This window comes from Lissotriton helveticus, chromosome 4_2, assembly GCF_964261635.1.
Source record: "Lissotriton helveticus chromosome 4_2, aLisHel1.1, whole genome shotgun sequence".
NCBI classification, from domain to species: domain Eukaryota; kingdom Metazoa; phylum Chordata; class Amphibia; order Caudata; family Salamandridae; genus Lissotriton; species Lissotriton helveticus.
This window is the reverse complement of record NC_136064.1, coordinates 20,328,669-20,346,790: the sequence shown is the minus strand read 5'-3', so window position 1 is coordinate 20,346,790 and position 18,122 is coordinate 20,328,669. Positions and strand designations below refer to the sequence as shown.

At 45.8% G+C, this 18,122-nt stretch overlaps 1 pseudogene; it reads left to right on the top strand.

The window, feature by feature from the left end:
• Positions 1 to 18,122, top strand: part of LOC144752159 (uncharacterized) — a 123,353-nt pseudogene that overhangs the window by 81,688 nt on the left and 23,543 nt on the right.

Sequence of the window (18,122 nt, the reverse complement as noted above, 5' to 3'; positions counted from 1 at the left end):
ATTCCAAACAATATGCAAACATTGTAGTACCAGCATTTTTGCTCTCTCTTACAGTTTTGGTATTGGCTCTTATGATTAAGAGTTAATCTCTGGCCACCAATGAGGCTTAGTTGTTGGCAAGGAAGTCAGGTTTTCTAGCATGAAAGTCCTTGTGAATTAAACAGTTCAATGCTTGCTTGTCTGATAGCTACTCCAGATCTTTTAGGGTGGGGCTGTGTCCTTGAAGACTGCTTTAAAGGGGTGAAGGTTGATTTTGATAAATCTATCAGCATCTCATTCTCTCCATCAATGTTGAAATGCAACACGTTTGTTCATAGTAGGAAAGGTTTCTGGAAGGCAGTAGTGGATTTAGCTCCCAGAGGAGTCACAGCTGGTACCAGGCAGAAAAAACAAGAAAGTTACTTAATAACTGGCTGAGGATGGATGAAAAGCTCCCAGGATTCATCAGTGTCAGACAAGATTGAATGTTATTTTTTTTATTGTGGTTGTAGCTCTAATGGTTTTACTTTGAAGAGGACACCAGGCATCCAAGATCATGTCTCTCTCAGTCAGTATCATAGGTAAGCTATGTAATCTCCTGATGGCACTATGAGGTAGAACTTCATATCGCCAACGCTGTGGAAAAACAGCCAATCTTTAACGAATACCAATGCTGTTTGGCTCAAAGCGCCTCTTATTCCCAATGTCGATATTTACCAAATAAAGAGACAGGCGCTGGCAACTGGACGGCAAAGAACAGGTTTATTACTCCAGAGGAGAACACAACAGGCCTGACACAATCAGTGTCTTCAGGAGGTGTTCTAACAATTTCTCTGCTGCCCTCCTTTTTATACCATGTTCAGTAACTTTATTAGTGGTCAAACATCCTAGGAATTCCTGCCTCCAGCCGGTTCACACACAGACCCACTAGCTGTCGTTCCCCCTCCCAAATCTAACAGATGATTGCCATCTTGCAGGTAGACATTCCAGCAGGACATAAAAGTGTGTGGGATCGGTCAGATCTAAAGGTTGTGCAAGTGATAAGATCAAGCATTTCTGTTTGTGCAACAATGTCTTGCTGTGTGGGGGCAATAAAGTACGTCCGAAAGGCTTAGTGTACAGCCTGGGACCGGATCAAGTGGCCAGGTGCAGTTGGGGGTTATCAGAAGGCCTGGCTCATGTGCAGGGGATGAAAGGACAAATGTGTTTTAGGGTGGGAAGTGGCTCCGGGGCTTTGTCAGGCTGACAAGGTTTTATGACCTTAGTGCATTTGGTCATGCTGAATCAGGGCACCGGGGATGGTTGCAGGGTCAGGGTGAATCATGGGTGAATTGCAAAGCGCGAGATGGCCGCGGCACCTAAAATGGATGCCGGTTCCGTGTGGATGATGGCTTCTTGTTAGGCAAGATGGCGCCGGTGATGTTCATGCTTGTTGATTACTTTCTAACAGTCGCCCCTTTGAACGTTCCCAAGACATCTTGCTAGTCTATTTTGGTCAGTGTCTACAGCCTTAGGTGCACAAAGGGTTTAGACATAAGGAACACAAAGGCAGTGTGCAGTTGGGTTGTCTATTGCGGTCTTTGGTGGCCTATTTGTATTACGGGCAGATGAAAACAATCCTGCTATCAGTAAAGACAGCGTTGTCAATAATCTTTTGCAATCAATGTGACAGTCGAGGAGGCAGTGCATACAAAATGACAGTTGTCGTATCATACGTTTAGACCTGGAGATGGGCATATTTCTTAGATGATGCAGAGAGTTCATTTCAAATACACACATGTTATCATACAAATTGTTCTGGCAGGGTAAAGACCATTAAGTGCATTGTTTGAGGACTAGACTCCATGGGGGTCCAAACTAGAGGGCATATTTCATGCGGACAACTGGTGTTCTACAATTATCATTATATAATGCTAATGCTTTTTTGGTTATTCATATACAGTAAAAGTGACCGATGTAAGGTTTCAAAGGAAAATCTCTTTCTTGTCCAATTGGGGCATAATCAATACGAAGTGGTTGGGAGAGAAATTCAACTTAATACAAGTGATAGTCTGGGAGTGATAATGTTCAAAAAGGCTCTTCTTTCCAGTGTCTTATTACAGTGAGCCATCACTGGTAGGCTCTTATTTTTCATCTTCTTTCGTTGGCGCTGTTGAGCACTGGCGTTGCAGCTAAGCGTCCAGCTCTGATCCAGATTCCACGTTGCAGGGCGTGGCCATTCTTTGCTCTCAGACCACAGTCCTTTTTGCCCTGTTCCCTAACTAATCTATCATAGGTACCTTAGACAGGGTACCCGCACTCTAATTCTTTATCCGTGGAGTCCATCCCCGCTACCCTATTCTATCTGTGTGCTGTGCTTCTTCATCAAGTCAATTTCAAAACTCCATATGAAAAAAAATGTGGTGTGCTTTGGAAGGTCGAGGGAAGAGAGGGCGTAGTGGGGTCAGATTTGAAATGGACCAAGGAGGGCAGAAATTTCACGCAAGTGGGCCCATCAATTAGGCTCAATGGTCTGGGACTTCTCGGCATCGGTTGATCAACAAGTTGGGGGCTTCTGGACAGCCCTTCTTTCTTTCATTTTCCATGTTGGGAATGGTGCCTCGTCCAGCATCTCTTTGCTCTGCGGCTCCACCTTGGTCGAGGTCATAGGTGTTCCACGATCTGCAGCCAGGCTGTGCAGCACGTCCGGCCCCTCTCCTCCGACGACTGCATGATATCTTTAAATAAGTACAAAACAATTTTTAGAGAACTGGCAGGGGAAGACGTTTACACAAATCAATTTCTCTCCCAACCCCAAGTAGCTGGGGAAACGTTTATTGGTTACTCAAAATGACGATAGAGTGGATACTCTTTAATCCTTACATCGGTGCCTCTTATTAACTCATAAATCATTACTGTGGTGCAGGTCTGCAAGCATTTCTTACGAATTTCCACCATAATTTTTATCCTTGGTGTTCATTCCTTTTTCATTCACGATTGTGGCAAGAAATCTAATATCTATCAATTGCATGGTCTGTCAAATTCAAACCGGCTCCTCCGGCAGAGACTCGTTGTTCTAAACTAAATCCTGTTGAGCTATATTTTTCTTCACGGTCTGCTAATTACGAAAAGTGTGATGTGCTATTATCATGGGCATACAGGTACCCTTCCTAGCTATTGTTTACCATAAAGTACACAGGGTAAGCATTGTTCCATCCTGTCAATGTTCCTTACTTTCAGCTAAACATTTTGGTTTCAGTACTCATACAGCAGGGCTTACTACAACATTCCTTTCACTTTTGTTCGAGTCATTTTTTTATAAACATTTTTCTAATTTCTGCCTCATCCTTTACAACCTAGCTACTTCATTAGTCAATGAGGGACTTGCGATGTCCATACAACTTATATCTAGGGTGACTGGAAACTTAAAGTAAAAACACAACTAGGGACATTTCACAAAATCGGGAGAAGGACTACGATCTTACTTCAAGCTACGAGTGCGTTCCTTAGCAGAGAGCTTCAGAACGGTCAGTAAGAACTTACATAAATTGCGAATTTTAAACCTGGTGGCTTGTTTGTCTATTGAATCTTTTCTGGAAACAAAGGCTAACTTCTAACAATTTTAGACGATTTATCTTTAAAAACCAGGACATGAGCTACAGGTCTTAAAATTTTCTGGGACAGCTGGTACAAAACTGGGACCATTCTGGAAAAACGGGGACGTTTTGGTCACTCTACTTATGTGCAATGGGCGGGATAATATGAACGATGAAGGTTGTGTCACTAAGGCACTAAAACAAAAGCCACTGACATATAGTTCCCTTTTAAGGGCCAGATTAGGGGACATAAGTCGTCTCACCTGTCCTTTCTTTCTCAGCCAATTAAGTTCCATCAATTTACAGACAGGAGAGGTAGTAATATGGCAAAATATGATATTTTTTTCTGTCAATTTGTTCAAACACTGTCGTGTTTAAAGTCAATTGGGCGTGTACCGGTGAGGTGCAGTGTCGTCATTTATTCAAAAGTGAGCTCTCAGACAGAGAGAGCGTCGTGCACAACAATAGGCTATTCAATACACGCACAACATAGAGAGAGAGAGAGAGAGAGAGAGAGAGAGAGAGAGTGTGTACAATAATAGGCTATTCAGTACATATACAACATAGAACAGTACAGGTCGGTTTACATATAAAACACACAAGCCGAGGGAAAACATAAATGCATAGTTTACGTACACACAAATATCGAATAGGGTGCGACAGTACATGAATCAAGTACAAAAAATCGAAGACAAAAACACAGAGTTATTTTGGACAAAAAGGACTTTTTCATGCATGTTGCGTATTCTCAGTACTCTACTTAATTTATTCGGGGGTCAGGCTCCTTCTTTCCTACTTTCCTAATAGTCGACAATTTTAGCTGGTGGCCTATTTTGAAATTACTTACTCCCTTTTAATTGGTCGGACACTAGCCGAGTCGTACTTATACTCACGGTGGGGTCCCCCAACATCTAGCAACGATGGTCCGAGCTGAGGTAAAGGAAGGATGTCAGTCGGACGTGTGATGGTACAATTCTTATTTTTCTATGTGGATGGAAGAAGAAGGAGTTAATCTAAAACATGACAATATCTCTAACTTCTGGGTGGAGGAGGATTTGGATAAGCCCCAACCCGAGGGACTCTTCATTTCTCTATTTGGTCAACTCACAGGAGCGTATTACTTTGGTCGCACATTTGGGATATCAGTTGGAGTCGGGCTCGATGTACTGAAATAATCCTTCAAGCTCCTGATGTAGGCTACCCTCCCATTCGCTAGCTTTAGAGAGACTTGTTTCTAAGTAAGGAACGTGCTATATTTTGAAAACACTAATCGTCTTTCGCATGTAGGTACCATGTTCAGGCCTATTTTTCTCATCCCATTAACCGTTCGATCAACACCTCAGTCATACAAAAAGCATTCTCTTATCGACCCAGGCGTACACAACACATATGCATTAATACCATACAAATCAGGACACACACGCATTTATACCATACAATTTTTCACGCTCTCAGAGATAGCCTCTGCATACAACATACCATCTCACAGTACTAGCCTATTTTTCGCGTGGAACATGGTGCGTTTAGGCCTTCTCCATTCTTCAGCTGAAACTCCGATGTAACCTACAGAAAGAAAAGAGGGGGAGGGGGGCAACATTCATAGCACATCAGCGCGCATTATAACGAAAATATTTTTAGTTACCATGTACCTGACTTATCTCTTGGGATGCAGTCCTTGATACCTCTTTCTGGTGAAGAATTGGCTTTGTAGTTTGGTCTGCCCTGTTCCCATGATGCACTGGGCCAGGGACAGACTAATTTGCATACAGCCAGGTTCTGAGCTGGGATGGGGCAGTGAGATAAATAACGGTGATGGATCAAGCCCTGATCTTTGGACTGGGTAAGAGTGGTCTGCTTAATTCAGACACTCTGTTCATCACCACCCCCTTTTCTGTATCGTTTTTGGCCACTATAGGTGTGGCAGGGCATACTCAGACATGAGTCCCTTTCTCACTGCTCCATCAGGATTCAAGCAAGCCGGGCCGAAGAGGCTGAAATGCCAGAAACCGGTCCCCGGTAGCTTGTCTCCTTTCTGGTGAAGAATTGGCTTTGTAGTTTGGTCTGCCCTGTTCCCATGATGCACTGGGCCAGGGACAGACTAATTTGCATACAGCCAGGTTCTGAGCTGGGATGGGGCAGTGAGATAAATAACGGTGATGGATCAAGCCCTGATCTTTGGACTGGGTAAGAGTGGTCTGCTTAATTCAGACACTCTGTTCATCACCACCCCCTTTTCTGTATCGTCCTTGATACCTCGGCATTAAAGCCCAGAAGAACTGGTAGGGCGGCAAAGATAACCAATGATAGGATGCTCACTACATAGATCGTCCGAGTGCGGTATTACAGACCGCGTGTAGGAAAGGGTCAGAGGCCAGAGGTACTCAGTAAAAGGTGAGGGGAGGGTGATGAATCAATGTTCTCATTGAAGAAAACGATTTACAGTGGCCTTGGGCCGTTCCTATTCGTGGAGCATGGAAACGAGTTTCGCTGGGTGCATTCGTGCTTTCAATGGTATGCATTTTTGCTACAAGGTAAGACCACTAACAGACTTGTCTAATGTCTGCATGGAGATCAGTTTTGCGGACGGGTGGAGGACACGGCGCAGTTCTAGTTTGATAGCGCAGGAGTACAGTTGTGCCAGAAAATCACAGATTCGTAATTGCCACGGCTGGCAGACCTATTCATGGGGTCCATAAACACGGACTAGGCCATACCTGAAATGTTTGTGCAAGGCATACCAATCTATAACACACAAAAGAAACTGTGCCTTTCTAAAAACCGATAATATGCATTTGTGCCCGACTGCTAAAATACAATGCCCAGAATTGTCTTTCATATATAATCTAAATAGATGATCGCTGCGTTAGGCTGTTACGAGATTTTAAAACAGAGCAGGGCTTTCCTATAAAGTGTTCATTCTAATCATATGACTTGTGCAAGGACATTAATTGCTAACATTTAAAACGAGCTGTCTTGCGATGTTTTTTGAGCCCTGGCTTTGGCCATGCAGGCAAATATGTTTTAGAGAAGATTTTTCTCTCCTTTTTACTAAATACGTTTATAACTTACTCCTGCCTAATGTTAGACTGGATGGCATTCCTTTGGTAAGGCTTAGGAGCATTTGAAAATCTCCTCCGAAATACGTGGTGTGTAAAACAAAGCTTACGATGTTTAGGACTCCAAGGACCAGAATGCACTTGGGGTTCATAGCTAACAAATTTCGGGCTATTGTACCTCTTTGGGAACCTTACAACTGTAATGTAAACAAAGATTCCTAGTTTGAAAAAGGCGCGCTTTTGCTCCTCCGAGGGAGCTGCTAAGAAAAACAGGTTTGATCTACTGTTCTCTTCATTGATATATCTAAATATCAGGATCTTTACCAATTGCTTACGTTGTAGGAGTGTAAAATACAACAGATCTTGACCATTCTTTTGACATTGTTTCTGTGTACTGTATCTTTTTAACTTTTTATAATCGAGTTCCTTCATTTTACTGGCCATTTAAATTTGAGTTCCTTCTTTGCGTATTTGTTCCTCAATGAGTCATACATTATGGGACAAATACCATACTTTTTGTTCAACAAACAATTCAAGCTAAAACAACCATTTTCCAATCACTTCAGAAAAGACAGGCATGATGGATATCGGTCAAAAGAATCTCTCAATTAATCCTAAATTCAGACAAGGAGTCTGCATTACCTGTCCTTTACTATTTGCAAATAGTAACCTTTATTCAAAAACTACCAAACAATCAATATTCATGTTGCTAATTCCATATTTCTCGTGAAGGGCTATTCCTAGCGTTTCAATTTTAGCGGGGTCAAAAGATCCCATCAGTGGCCTACTGATTTACTTGATTTTACTAGTGAGTTTTATGCTATAGCTACAGCGACTAATCCATATTTTATATTCATGTCCTTTTTATTAGGGTGCCCCACGGTGGAGCCGGATGACTGACCTCTAATAAACGGTCCGGGTTGAACCAATTACAAATCAGTGGGGAGAAGATAGGCATGACGTATAATCGGACAAGTGAAAATCTCTAAAAATTGTGGACAAAGGTCCGCAATACCTATTCTACGCTGTCTGCAAAGAGAGAGAATATTCCTATTCTTCATTGTTTGCAAGCAGGGAATATCTCAAAGAGAGCCAACGTACCAAATAGCTAACGAGCTAAGCAAACCAATAAAGCGCAATACTAGTATTTCAATCCAAACAATTCCAATACAATCAATCAAACAATCAGATGGATAAACCATCCTACCAATCAGACGTATAAACGTCCTACTTAATCTTACCTGGACCGCGTGGACAGTTCTTCGCCTTCCCTTTCCAGCGCCCAATCGTTCTCTTACTCCAATTTTACCGCAGCACTCCTGTGGGATCCAAGTCAGGACCGCAGGTCACTCGAGAGAGGTCCGTTCGGAACCGGTGAAGTTCGGATGATCGGCTGCCCAGACAAGGGTCTCTTTTGGGCAGGTGCACTTTCCCGATCGTTGCAGTCGTTCACTCCGTCGTTAGGACCTCTCTACCTGGACCCGCATGTCTCTGATGGGCGCCACGTTGGGACGCCAATTGTGGAAAAACAGCCAATCTTTAACGAATACCAAGGCTGTTTAGCGTAAAGCGCCTCTAATTCCCAATATCGATATTTACCAAATAAAGAGACAGGCGCTGGCAACTGGACGGAAAAGAACAGGTTTATTACTCCAGCGGATAACACAACAGGCCTGACACAATCAATGTCTTCAGGAGATGTTCTAACAATTTCTCTGCTGCCCTCCTTTTTATACCATGTTCAGTAACTTTATTAGTGGTCAAACATCCTAGGAATTCCTGCCTCCAGGCGGTTCCCACACAGACCCACCAGCTGTCGTTCCCCCTCCCAAATCTAACAGATGATTGCCATCTTGCAGCCGGACATTCCAGCAGGACATAAAAGTGTGTGGGATCAGTCAGATCTAAAGTTTGTGCAAGTGATAAGATCAAGCATTTCTGTTTGTGCAACAATGTCTTGCTGTGTGGGGGCAATAAAGTGCGTCCGCAAGGCTTGGTTTACAGCCTGGGACCGGATCAAGTGGCCAGGTGCAGTTGGGGGTTATCAGAAGGCCTGGCTCATGTGCAGGGGATGAAAGGACAAATGTGTTTTAGGGTGGGAAGTGGCTCTGGGGCTTTGTCAGGCTAACAAGGTTTTATGACCTTAGTGCATCTGGTCATGCTGAATCAGGGAACCGGGGATGGTTGCAGGGTCAGGGTGAATCATGGGTGACTTGCAAAGCGCGAGATGGCCACGGCACCTAAAATGGCTGCTGTTTACGTGTGGATGATGGCTTCTTGTTAGGCAAGATGGCGCCGGTGATGTTCATGCTTGTCGATTACTTTCTAACAACGCGTTCATGAAACCTGGTGTCCTGAGTGGTTTCCAAAGCCCCTATGGACTCTATGTAAAGATTTTACAGTAAGGGCACATGTTGGAATACTGGGCATCCACACAGGTAGCAGGAAGGATGGTCATCTGGAAGCCACCAATTGAGTGAGCCGCTAATACCGATGAGGTCAATCAGTTTTTAATGGTGCACCATGCATTGACTTCAGGGCCTCACCTTCGGCAGGAAGTAAGTAATGCAGTTATTGACTGGTGTCAGAGGTGTGATCATATTTACCAAGACTGCCTACAAGACACGTTGTACCGTTCTGACCTTTTGCAATTTGACAACATCACCCAAGTACAATCCATCATAGTATTTGCATCTTTCATTTAAAAAAAATTTGATTCATGATTGAGCCCTCTTTTATTTCCAGATGCTGCTGTTACAACTACAACCAATCGGCAGATAGTAATACGTAGCACAGAATGAATGACCACAACAGAGCAGTCTCAAAGTACAAGAGAGCGTGAACCTCACTCCACCAGCGCTCATTCATCAACAAAGGGAACATCTTTTATTCATGTAGGGCCAGATGTACGACCCTTTTTTGCAGCCACAAATGGGAGATCCTCCTGTTTACAGCCGCAAAAAAGAGTATCAGCATGTACAAATTCTATTTTGCAAGTCAAAGACTCGCAAAATAGCATTTGCGACTCTCGCTATGCACTAAAGTTTTGCGGCCGCACACTCGCAGTTTACCACTAAACAACTCGAAAAGGGGAAGGGATCTCCTGGAGACCCCTTCCCCTTTGTGAATATATGGGAAAATACTTTTTAAGAGAAGGCAGTGGTCTTAGCCCTTAAAAAACATGAACCTGAAAGGTTTCATTTTTCTTTTTTAAATGTATTCCGTTTTCTTTATGGAAAACGGGCTGCATTTAAAAAAAAAAACTGCTTTATTCAAAAAGAAGTCCCAGACATGGTAGTCTGCTGACCCCAGTAGGGCCTTGGGAGGGCTGGCATTGTGAGGCGCTAAATGAAAGGGTCGTAAATCTGGCCTGTACTTTCTTAGCACTTTAAGGATTTGATTTTTTTTTGCAGCCACATGTTTAGCATGGCTCAGCCAGGGATTGCTTTGTTTGACAGGTTTGAGGTTTGAGGACCTGATTCACAAACCTATTTTCGCATTAGGTGCGCAGAAAGTAGCATTTATTTGTCTAAGTTTAGATACTAATTCACAGTCTCAGGGAATGGAGACATTTACCCCACACAAAGCCACTCATGACATTTGGGAGACCTTCACCATTCATGAACATGTGGAAAATTAGTGCGTTTTGGTGAACATTATCTGCGCCATCTTGCCTCCTCTCTGATGCCACACTTTTGTCGTGCACGCCCGCCATTTTAAGATGCCCCGATCAGAACAAACCCTTTTGCATGCCGCTGGCCCCTGACATAGCCCTTTGCCTTCGCTAAGCCCGCACGCTGACCACCCCCTGCTTGCACCTGCCTTGAGTCATAAACCCCTCTTCGGCGCTGCTCTGCCCCAGGCTCTCATCCTGTTCCCAGCGCGACGCCTCCCTGCTTTCCTTTCATGATCTCCGGCCCTTAGATGCAAACCCCTTTTTTCCCCGTGTGCCCGTTTTGTCCTCCCCGTTCCCAAGCCGACACCCAGCTCTGCCGATACCATCCTTGCCCCTCCCCGTACAATAGAAAGCTTCCCCCATCAAAGAATCCCCGGGTTGATCAAAGCCCCCACCCCATGAGATCCGATCAAACTCCCCACATTCCGTGAATCGGCGGATTATCCAGCTGCGCGATGCTCATCACCTGTTGTGACTAGGGTGGGGACTTCAACTGTAAATGTGTGTGGGAACGGGCCCAAAGGGGAGTTCCGAGAATGTCTTTTCCATACATCAAAGCTTTAAACATGTATGTGTAATCTGCAATAAAGTCATAAATGTAGGTATAAGAGGCCAGGCCTCAGAAATACAGTTAGAGCACCTCAGAACGATACCTTCTGTCCGTTTCGTTGTGTTCTCCTCCGGAGAGAATAAAAAAACCTTGTTTCCTGCTTTCCAGTCTCCAGCGCCTGCCTCTTCATTGATTTTTAAATAACTAGAGGGTCACAGAGGCAATACCGCCGGGCAAATATCGATTGTCCCCGACCCGATTGAACTTTTTACAATTGGCGTCCCAAGCGTGGGGCCCATCAGCGACTCGTGGATCCAGTGGGAGAGGTCCCGACGACAGAGTGAACGACTGCAACGATCGGGAGAGCTCTTGCCCAATAGACCCTCGTCTGGCAGCCGATCATCCGAACTTCACTAGTTCCGAACAGACCTCTCTCGAGTGATCTACGGTCCTGACTGGGAACCATCAGGAGTGCCGTGAGAAATACGAGAAAAAGAGGACGATCGGGCGCTGGATTCGGAAGACAAGAAACTGTCCACATGGTCCGGGTAAGGTCGTGTTGCCACGACAAGTTGCGAAAAATTTGTTTTGATTGCTTGATTGTTCAAAATACTAGTATTGCTTTGTTTATTTTTATTTAGAGATTCACTGTCTGCAAACGGAGAAACAACAGGCTCCCTCTCCCTTTGCAAGCAGTGGAGGATAAGTAGGGTAGCAGCCGTGCTTGTTCTTTTTCTCCCCCACTCAATAATTGCTTGAAACTGAACTGTTGTTCGCAAACTATTGTTTCCTGGAGATTCCCTGTCTGCAAGTAGGGAAGAGACCACCCTTTTTTCAGATAGTGAAAAGGGTAGGTGACGCAGATCTTTGCGGACCTACTCATTCTCCCCATTGTTATTTATTGGTCGTTTGGTTTTATATTTTTTTGGATCCATGAGGTATTCACTACCTGCAAACAACGTAGAATAGAAATATTCTGTCTAGTCTTTGCACCTAGTGATAAGATAGGCAGTGCTGACTTTTTAGTCCCTCGTTACGAGCCGTCATGTCTGTCTTCTCCCCATTGATAAATAGCCTGTTTAGCCCGGACCGGGTGTTAGAGGTGGACCATATAGCTCCACTAGAAGGCACCCCTAATAAGGACATGTTCATAAACTATGGGTTAGTCACCATAGCTTATAATAAATTATGGCACAGGTATACCGAAGATAGCCAAGACAAACAGTGGCCACTGGCAGGATCCTTTGACCTTGATAAAATAGAAACGTTAGAAATAGCCCTTCGAAATAATAAGACGACGCCAATTATGCTCGACAGTCTCGGTATGTGGCGCAGAGAGGCTACGAAACGACAGAGAAAAGACGAGGATAAACCAAGTAGGGAAATATACCGACAGGACAACCCCAGGACACCGCTACCCACAACTTATCCCCCGACACTACGCAAAGGACGACCAGACTTAGGGTCAGACCAATGCGCTTTTTGTAGGTATGTCGGACACTGGAAAGCCCAATGCCCGACTCTACTGAGCGTGAGTAAAGGCAAAGGGCCGACAAGAACGACAGACCGACAGTACGAGAAAAGGCGCGAGACAGAGAAGAACCCGACTTACATAGACAGACCAGACAGAACCACCACGTTTGATTATGCCCGATGGCACAGATTTCGCCAGGAAAATCTCAGCGGCATGATCAAGTTCTCCTAGGTCGGGCAATGTCAAGACGGGAACCCAGCCTCGTTTAAAATTCACAGACGGAAAGAGATAATTATGACCAATAACTGTTTTTATATTTGTCTTGGGTCTTTGTATGTCGTACTTGTACTGTCCCCCGTCTGAGTTTGTGTGTATGTAATGTACAAATCTGCGTCATCCCTCTACACGTGTTTCCGTGTTACTCGACCCCTGTTAGCAGAAACTTAGCATAAAAGCAACCTGGAAAGAAAGAAATGATAAAACAAAACCCGTAGACCATTAATAAACTTGAACTTTTAATTTAACACAACAAACAAGGAATAATAACGATAAACTGTAGAAAATGAAAGTCAAACAGAACATTCGCCCCCCCCCCCATTCTGGAACCTTCCAAAGTAGGGCAGGGTTACGGCTACGCCCAACCAACGGCAACCCATATAAGGCGAGCCCCGCCGCCAACTCTTGGTCAGGAAATCTTAACGTATGGGGGAGCCGGAGGAGAGGCAGGAGCCCGCAGCCTGGGCATTTGCAGGTAGTCCCGCCACATGTCTCCTTGGCCGGCCGCAACGGGCCTGGAAAGACTAAGGTAGTCCCGCCACATGTCAAGAGGAGAGCGAGGCACCTCTTCCTTTTCTCTTCCGTCACAGCCGCAGCAGTCCTGGACGGCGGGATGTCCTGCACGTACCTCCACAACAATTTGTCCAAGTTGGGCTGGGAGGGAGAGGCGACACGGACGAGCCTCTCCCACCTCCACCGGTAGGAGGTTTCCCAGCCCCCAGCCCGACGCCGAACACCCCCAGTCAGGCGATGGTGCCCATACTTCCACAGCACCGGACACACCATGGTGGCACCCCAGTACTTGCGCAGCACCGAACGTACAATGGTGGCACCCCAGTATTTGCGCAGCACCGAACGTACAATGGTGGCACTTGGGGAACACCGGATGTGGAGAGGCCTTCATGCGGGGCGATGAAAAGGAGCGGCATGGAGTGCACCGGGAGAAGGAGACGATGTGAACGAGTCTCCCTCGCCCCCCAGGTGGGGGCATCACAGCTGCACCCCAGCTGAACGTCCCGCTCTCACAAAACAGGGACCTCTTCCTTTCACTCCGAAGGGTCTCTTCCATTCTTGAAAACTCGACGAGAGTGGCCCCTGTAGGGCCTCAAAATGGCGTCTGGATCCGCTGGAAGGCGGGCCCCGGCCACTAGAGTAACTTTGGCCAGCCATACAACTCGAACATTTGTCCCATGGAGCACGAGCCCCCATCTCCGACAGCATCTCCGCAGCCTTGAAGATCATACAAAGGTCCCCGGCGGAACCTTCGGCCTTTGCAGGTTCCCGGTAAGGGACGGCTGCCTTGATCGCCAACGAAACAAACATGACATTGCCACACCTTCTGTTAGCGTGAATTCTAGAACTGCCGAAAAGGACTCTGGTCCAAACTGCCAGTAATGGAAACATTTCCCCCTGATGCTGCTTCCGGACTGTGCCGGCCCCGCCCAAAATGGCGCTGGTATCGATCGGAACTTACGAACACCTCGTGGTGTTCCTTCGCACTAATATAAACTTGATGTTCTGAGATTTTATATGATCCTTTGTACACTTGGCTAGAAAAGACGAAGAGAACTCACTCGACGAATAGTGTGAAAAGATCCCCGTTACAAATGTTGATTACGAATGTACAATGTATTATATTTTTATAACTGATGTAAACCTCATTTACGATGCACACGTACGGTATGCATATAGGAAATCTGATTACAACTGTTATGATTATGTTTCTAAATTATGAAAATATATGCCCCCGAACCCCCAGCCAATTAATAGACGTTTTAGTCTCTTACAAATGAATGAGTAAAACTTTCCGATGTTTTTATTGTTGCAAACGACACCCCCCACTGTACGCACTTTAGCCATTGCCACGACCGACCAAATACGACCACACCCTCCTAATCCATATGCTGAAATTAATTTGCAAAATAAAGTCTTTGAAACTATGGACGGGTATTGCATGCTTTATTTTAAAACAATATGGGATGGGTAGGAAAGTTCTTTTTCTGTGCACCCTACTCTGCTCTCTCTTTAAGGTTAAAGGAAGATGGTTGCCCAGCCCTGGAGGACGGATCGGATCGACAACACGACACTCCGCCTTAAAAGTACGCGACTGACTCATGAACTCTCGCGTAGAGGAAGACCGTGACTTCCAAGGATGGGTAAAACGAATGGTGTAAATGAGGGAATGTAAAGGGAGGGTGAAATGAAATAATGTAAATATTGTAAAGTACAACGTTCCAAAGTAGCAGGGACCCAAGAACCGAAGAACTTTAGAACGCCACGGCGTTGAAAGAGGTTTAAGGATCCCGATAGTGAGATATATCCTTTAACTAGATACCTCGCACTAGGCACCTCTGGTTTCCTTTTTATGTTTCCCCGCACACGCCCTACATGAACACACTACCCCCCCTCGACTCCGAAAACCATATCCCCGGGGACCCTGCCCCAAGGAGGAAAGACGAGTAAGAGGTAAGTAAAGGACTTATGAATCCATGTATTTGAATGCGCGCGAATGCTGTCTCCCCCACCCCCCCCTTTTTTCCTCCCTCTGCAGGTTACATCAGAGATCACAGCCAAGGTGTGGCGAAGATCTGAGACCTTGCCATGTCTAAATACACGAAACGGACTAGCGCCGCAGGGTGGTGTCTAAGCACGCCTGCAAACTACTCACGTATCGAACAAACCCGAAAAATTAGCACAACCTGATAAAAAGTGATCACCCTTAAACCAGACCGGACGAACGAACCCATGTCACGTATGATGCGAAACTGTGAGGGAATGTGTGTGTGTGTGACTGAGGCGTTGACCCAACTGGTCAAAGGACCGAGAATGCGAGAAAGTGCGACAAAATGGTACCTCCTTTTTTCTTCTTTCCTTTTCTCAAAGCACGTCCCCTCTACCCTGTCTAATGCTCAAACTGCATGATTACAAGATTCTAACGCGGACTCGTGAATACCCTTTACTGTGTAATGCACTAAATAGCCTTTCTTGAATGCACTGCCGCCCTCTCTGTTGCACGTGTACTATTTAGCCTGCCGTTGCACTCTCTCTCTCTCTCTCTCTCTCTCTCTCTCTCTCTCTCTCTCTCTCTCTCTCTCCCTCCTCTCTCTCTCTCTCTCTCTCTCTCTCTCTCTCTCTCTCTCTCTCTCTCTCTCACTCTCTCTCTCTCTCTCTCTCTATTTTTGCACTACCACTCTTCCGAGTGGTTAGCCCCGAAATTGGCAGATTGCCACCCCTAGCACACCACCTAATTGGCTTCAAATACCGTCAGTATTTGCACAAACGCTTGTCTTTAATACAATCACCCTGAGGCCGCGTCATTACCTCTCCTTTTCCGCTAGAAGTCAATGAACCCAGGTTGGGCCGTAAGGGAAAGGACAGGTAAGGCGACAGAGGTTCCCTAATCTGGCCCGAAATAAGGGAACTACATGTCAACGGCTCCTATAGTATAAAACAAGGACCTCAGAATACGCGACCCTCCCCTCCCCGAATCGTCGCAATACCCAAACCAGAAAAACGATCACCCCCGTTACCTCCCCTGTCTATGTCCCTGGTTGTTTCCCATAAAACCCCTGTCCTTCCTAGTTAAGTAACCGGGCTGTGAAAGGTTACGTAGGACCCAGAATGATGTTTTACAAGGTTAACAGACTAGACCAAGGTAAAGAAATCATCAAAATGAACCCCGCAGTAGTTGAAAAACAGGATGCACCGATAGAAAGGAAATGTTTAGCCATGTTCGTCTCTCAGCAAAATACCTGTGTAGTACCATGTTGACGACTCACTGTACCCTTTTGTAAATGTGAAACTCTAGAGAACGGCATATCTTTGCCAGATTTGTCTCCCGAAGGTGGGTTACCATCAGATGAACTGTCATGCCTGTAATAAATGATTATGAAGGAAAGTCATAGTAAATCCAACAGGTCCGCCACCGGTCATTCATATGCCAGTTGTGAACATTAAATCTAACGGACATTTTCATTCTTTGCCTGGAGCTGGGAGAGAAATAGACTTTTTTGATTATCTTCATCTGCAAATTTTCTAAAGACTGTCTTTTCAAACTTGTTTAAGGGTACTGCTGTTGGAGGAGAGAAGGACCGGATGTGGGAGCACGAGGCCCGACTGCAGACTAAGGGACACCTGCGACATTAGCCAAGGCGAGACCACGACTGAAAGGAGCTGCAGGACGAGGCACTGTTTTCGACAGCATGAAAAGAAAGGGTCGACCTGATGCCCCTGCTCGACGTCCAGTGCCTTTCGACAAGTCCCCGCTCTCTGAATTCCGTCGCACGCCCGCCCATTTGAAGTCTCTCGTTCCCCTAGTTTGTTCCCAATTTGGCCTTGCTCCATCCCCCTTTTTCCTCTGACCTACCCTATGGACTGTTTTGAACGCTCTTCTTCCATCGGAACTTTCTGACAATCACCTCAAAGGACACAGGGCGAAAAGGACCTTTCCGACCAGAAACGCGAGGAAAGGGTCGTGCCCTGCAACGCAGAACTTAGAACAGAGCTGGACTTGTAGCTCCACCGCCGGTGCTCAACAGCGCCAACGAAAGACCACAAAGAACAATGAGAACTCATAAAACTTCGAACATTCGACATCCTCAACCACCGTTTTGCTACGCCTCATTTCTCTCCCAGCCGCCATTGTATTGATCCTGCTCCAATCCGAATCTGAAACATGTATTAACCTGCCAGTTCACGTTATGATATGTACTTGCTGCTCGCCGTTTTTGTATTTCATTCCTATGACTTTCCTGCTTTATCAAATAGGTGCACCTCCTAAAAAAAAACTAGAAACCTCAAAATGTATTGTTTACAACTCTTTTCCATCTAGGGTTCCTACCGTTTTCTTTCTCATGCTCACCACAGTAGAACCGAATAGAAAATGAACCAGCAAGATGTCTTGAATATGTTAAAGGGAGGACTGTGGAAAATTAGTGCGTTTTGGTGAACATTATCTGCGCCATCTTGCCTCCTCTCTGATGCCACACTTTTGTCGTGCACGCCCGCCATTTTAAGATGCCCCGATCAGAACAAACCCTTTTGCATGCCGCTGGCCCCTGACATAGCCCTTTGCCTTCGCTAAGCCCGCACGCTGACCACCCCCTGCTTGCACCTGCCTTGAGTCATAAACCCCTCTTCGGCGCTGCTCTGCCCCAGGCTCTCATCCTGTTCCCAGCGCGACGCCTCCCTGCTTTCCTTTCATGATCTCCGGCCCTTAGATGCAAACCCCTTTTTTCCCCGTGTGCCCGTTTTGTCCTCCCCGTTCCCAAGCCGACACCCAGCTCTGCCGATACCATCCTTGCCCCTCCCCGTACAATAGAAAGCTTCCCCCATCAAAGAATCCCCGGGTTGATCAAAGCCCCCACCCCATGAGATCCGATCAAACTCCCCACATTCCGTGAATCGGCGGATTATCCAGCTGCGCGATGCTCATCACCTGTTGTGACTAGGGTGGGGACTTCAACTGTAAATGTGTGTGGGAACGGGCCCAAAGGGGAGTTCCAAGAATGTCTTTTCCATACATCAAAGCTTTAAA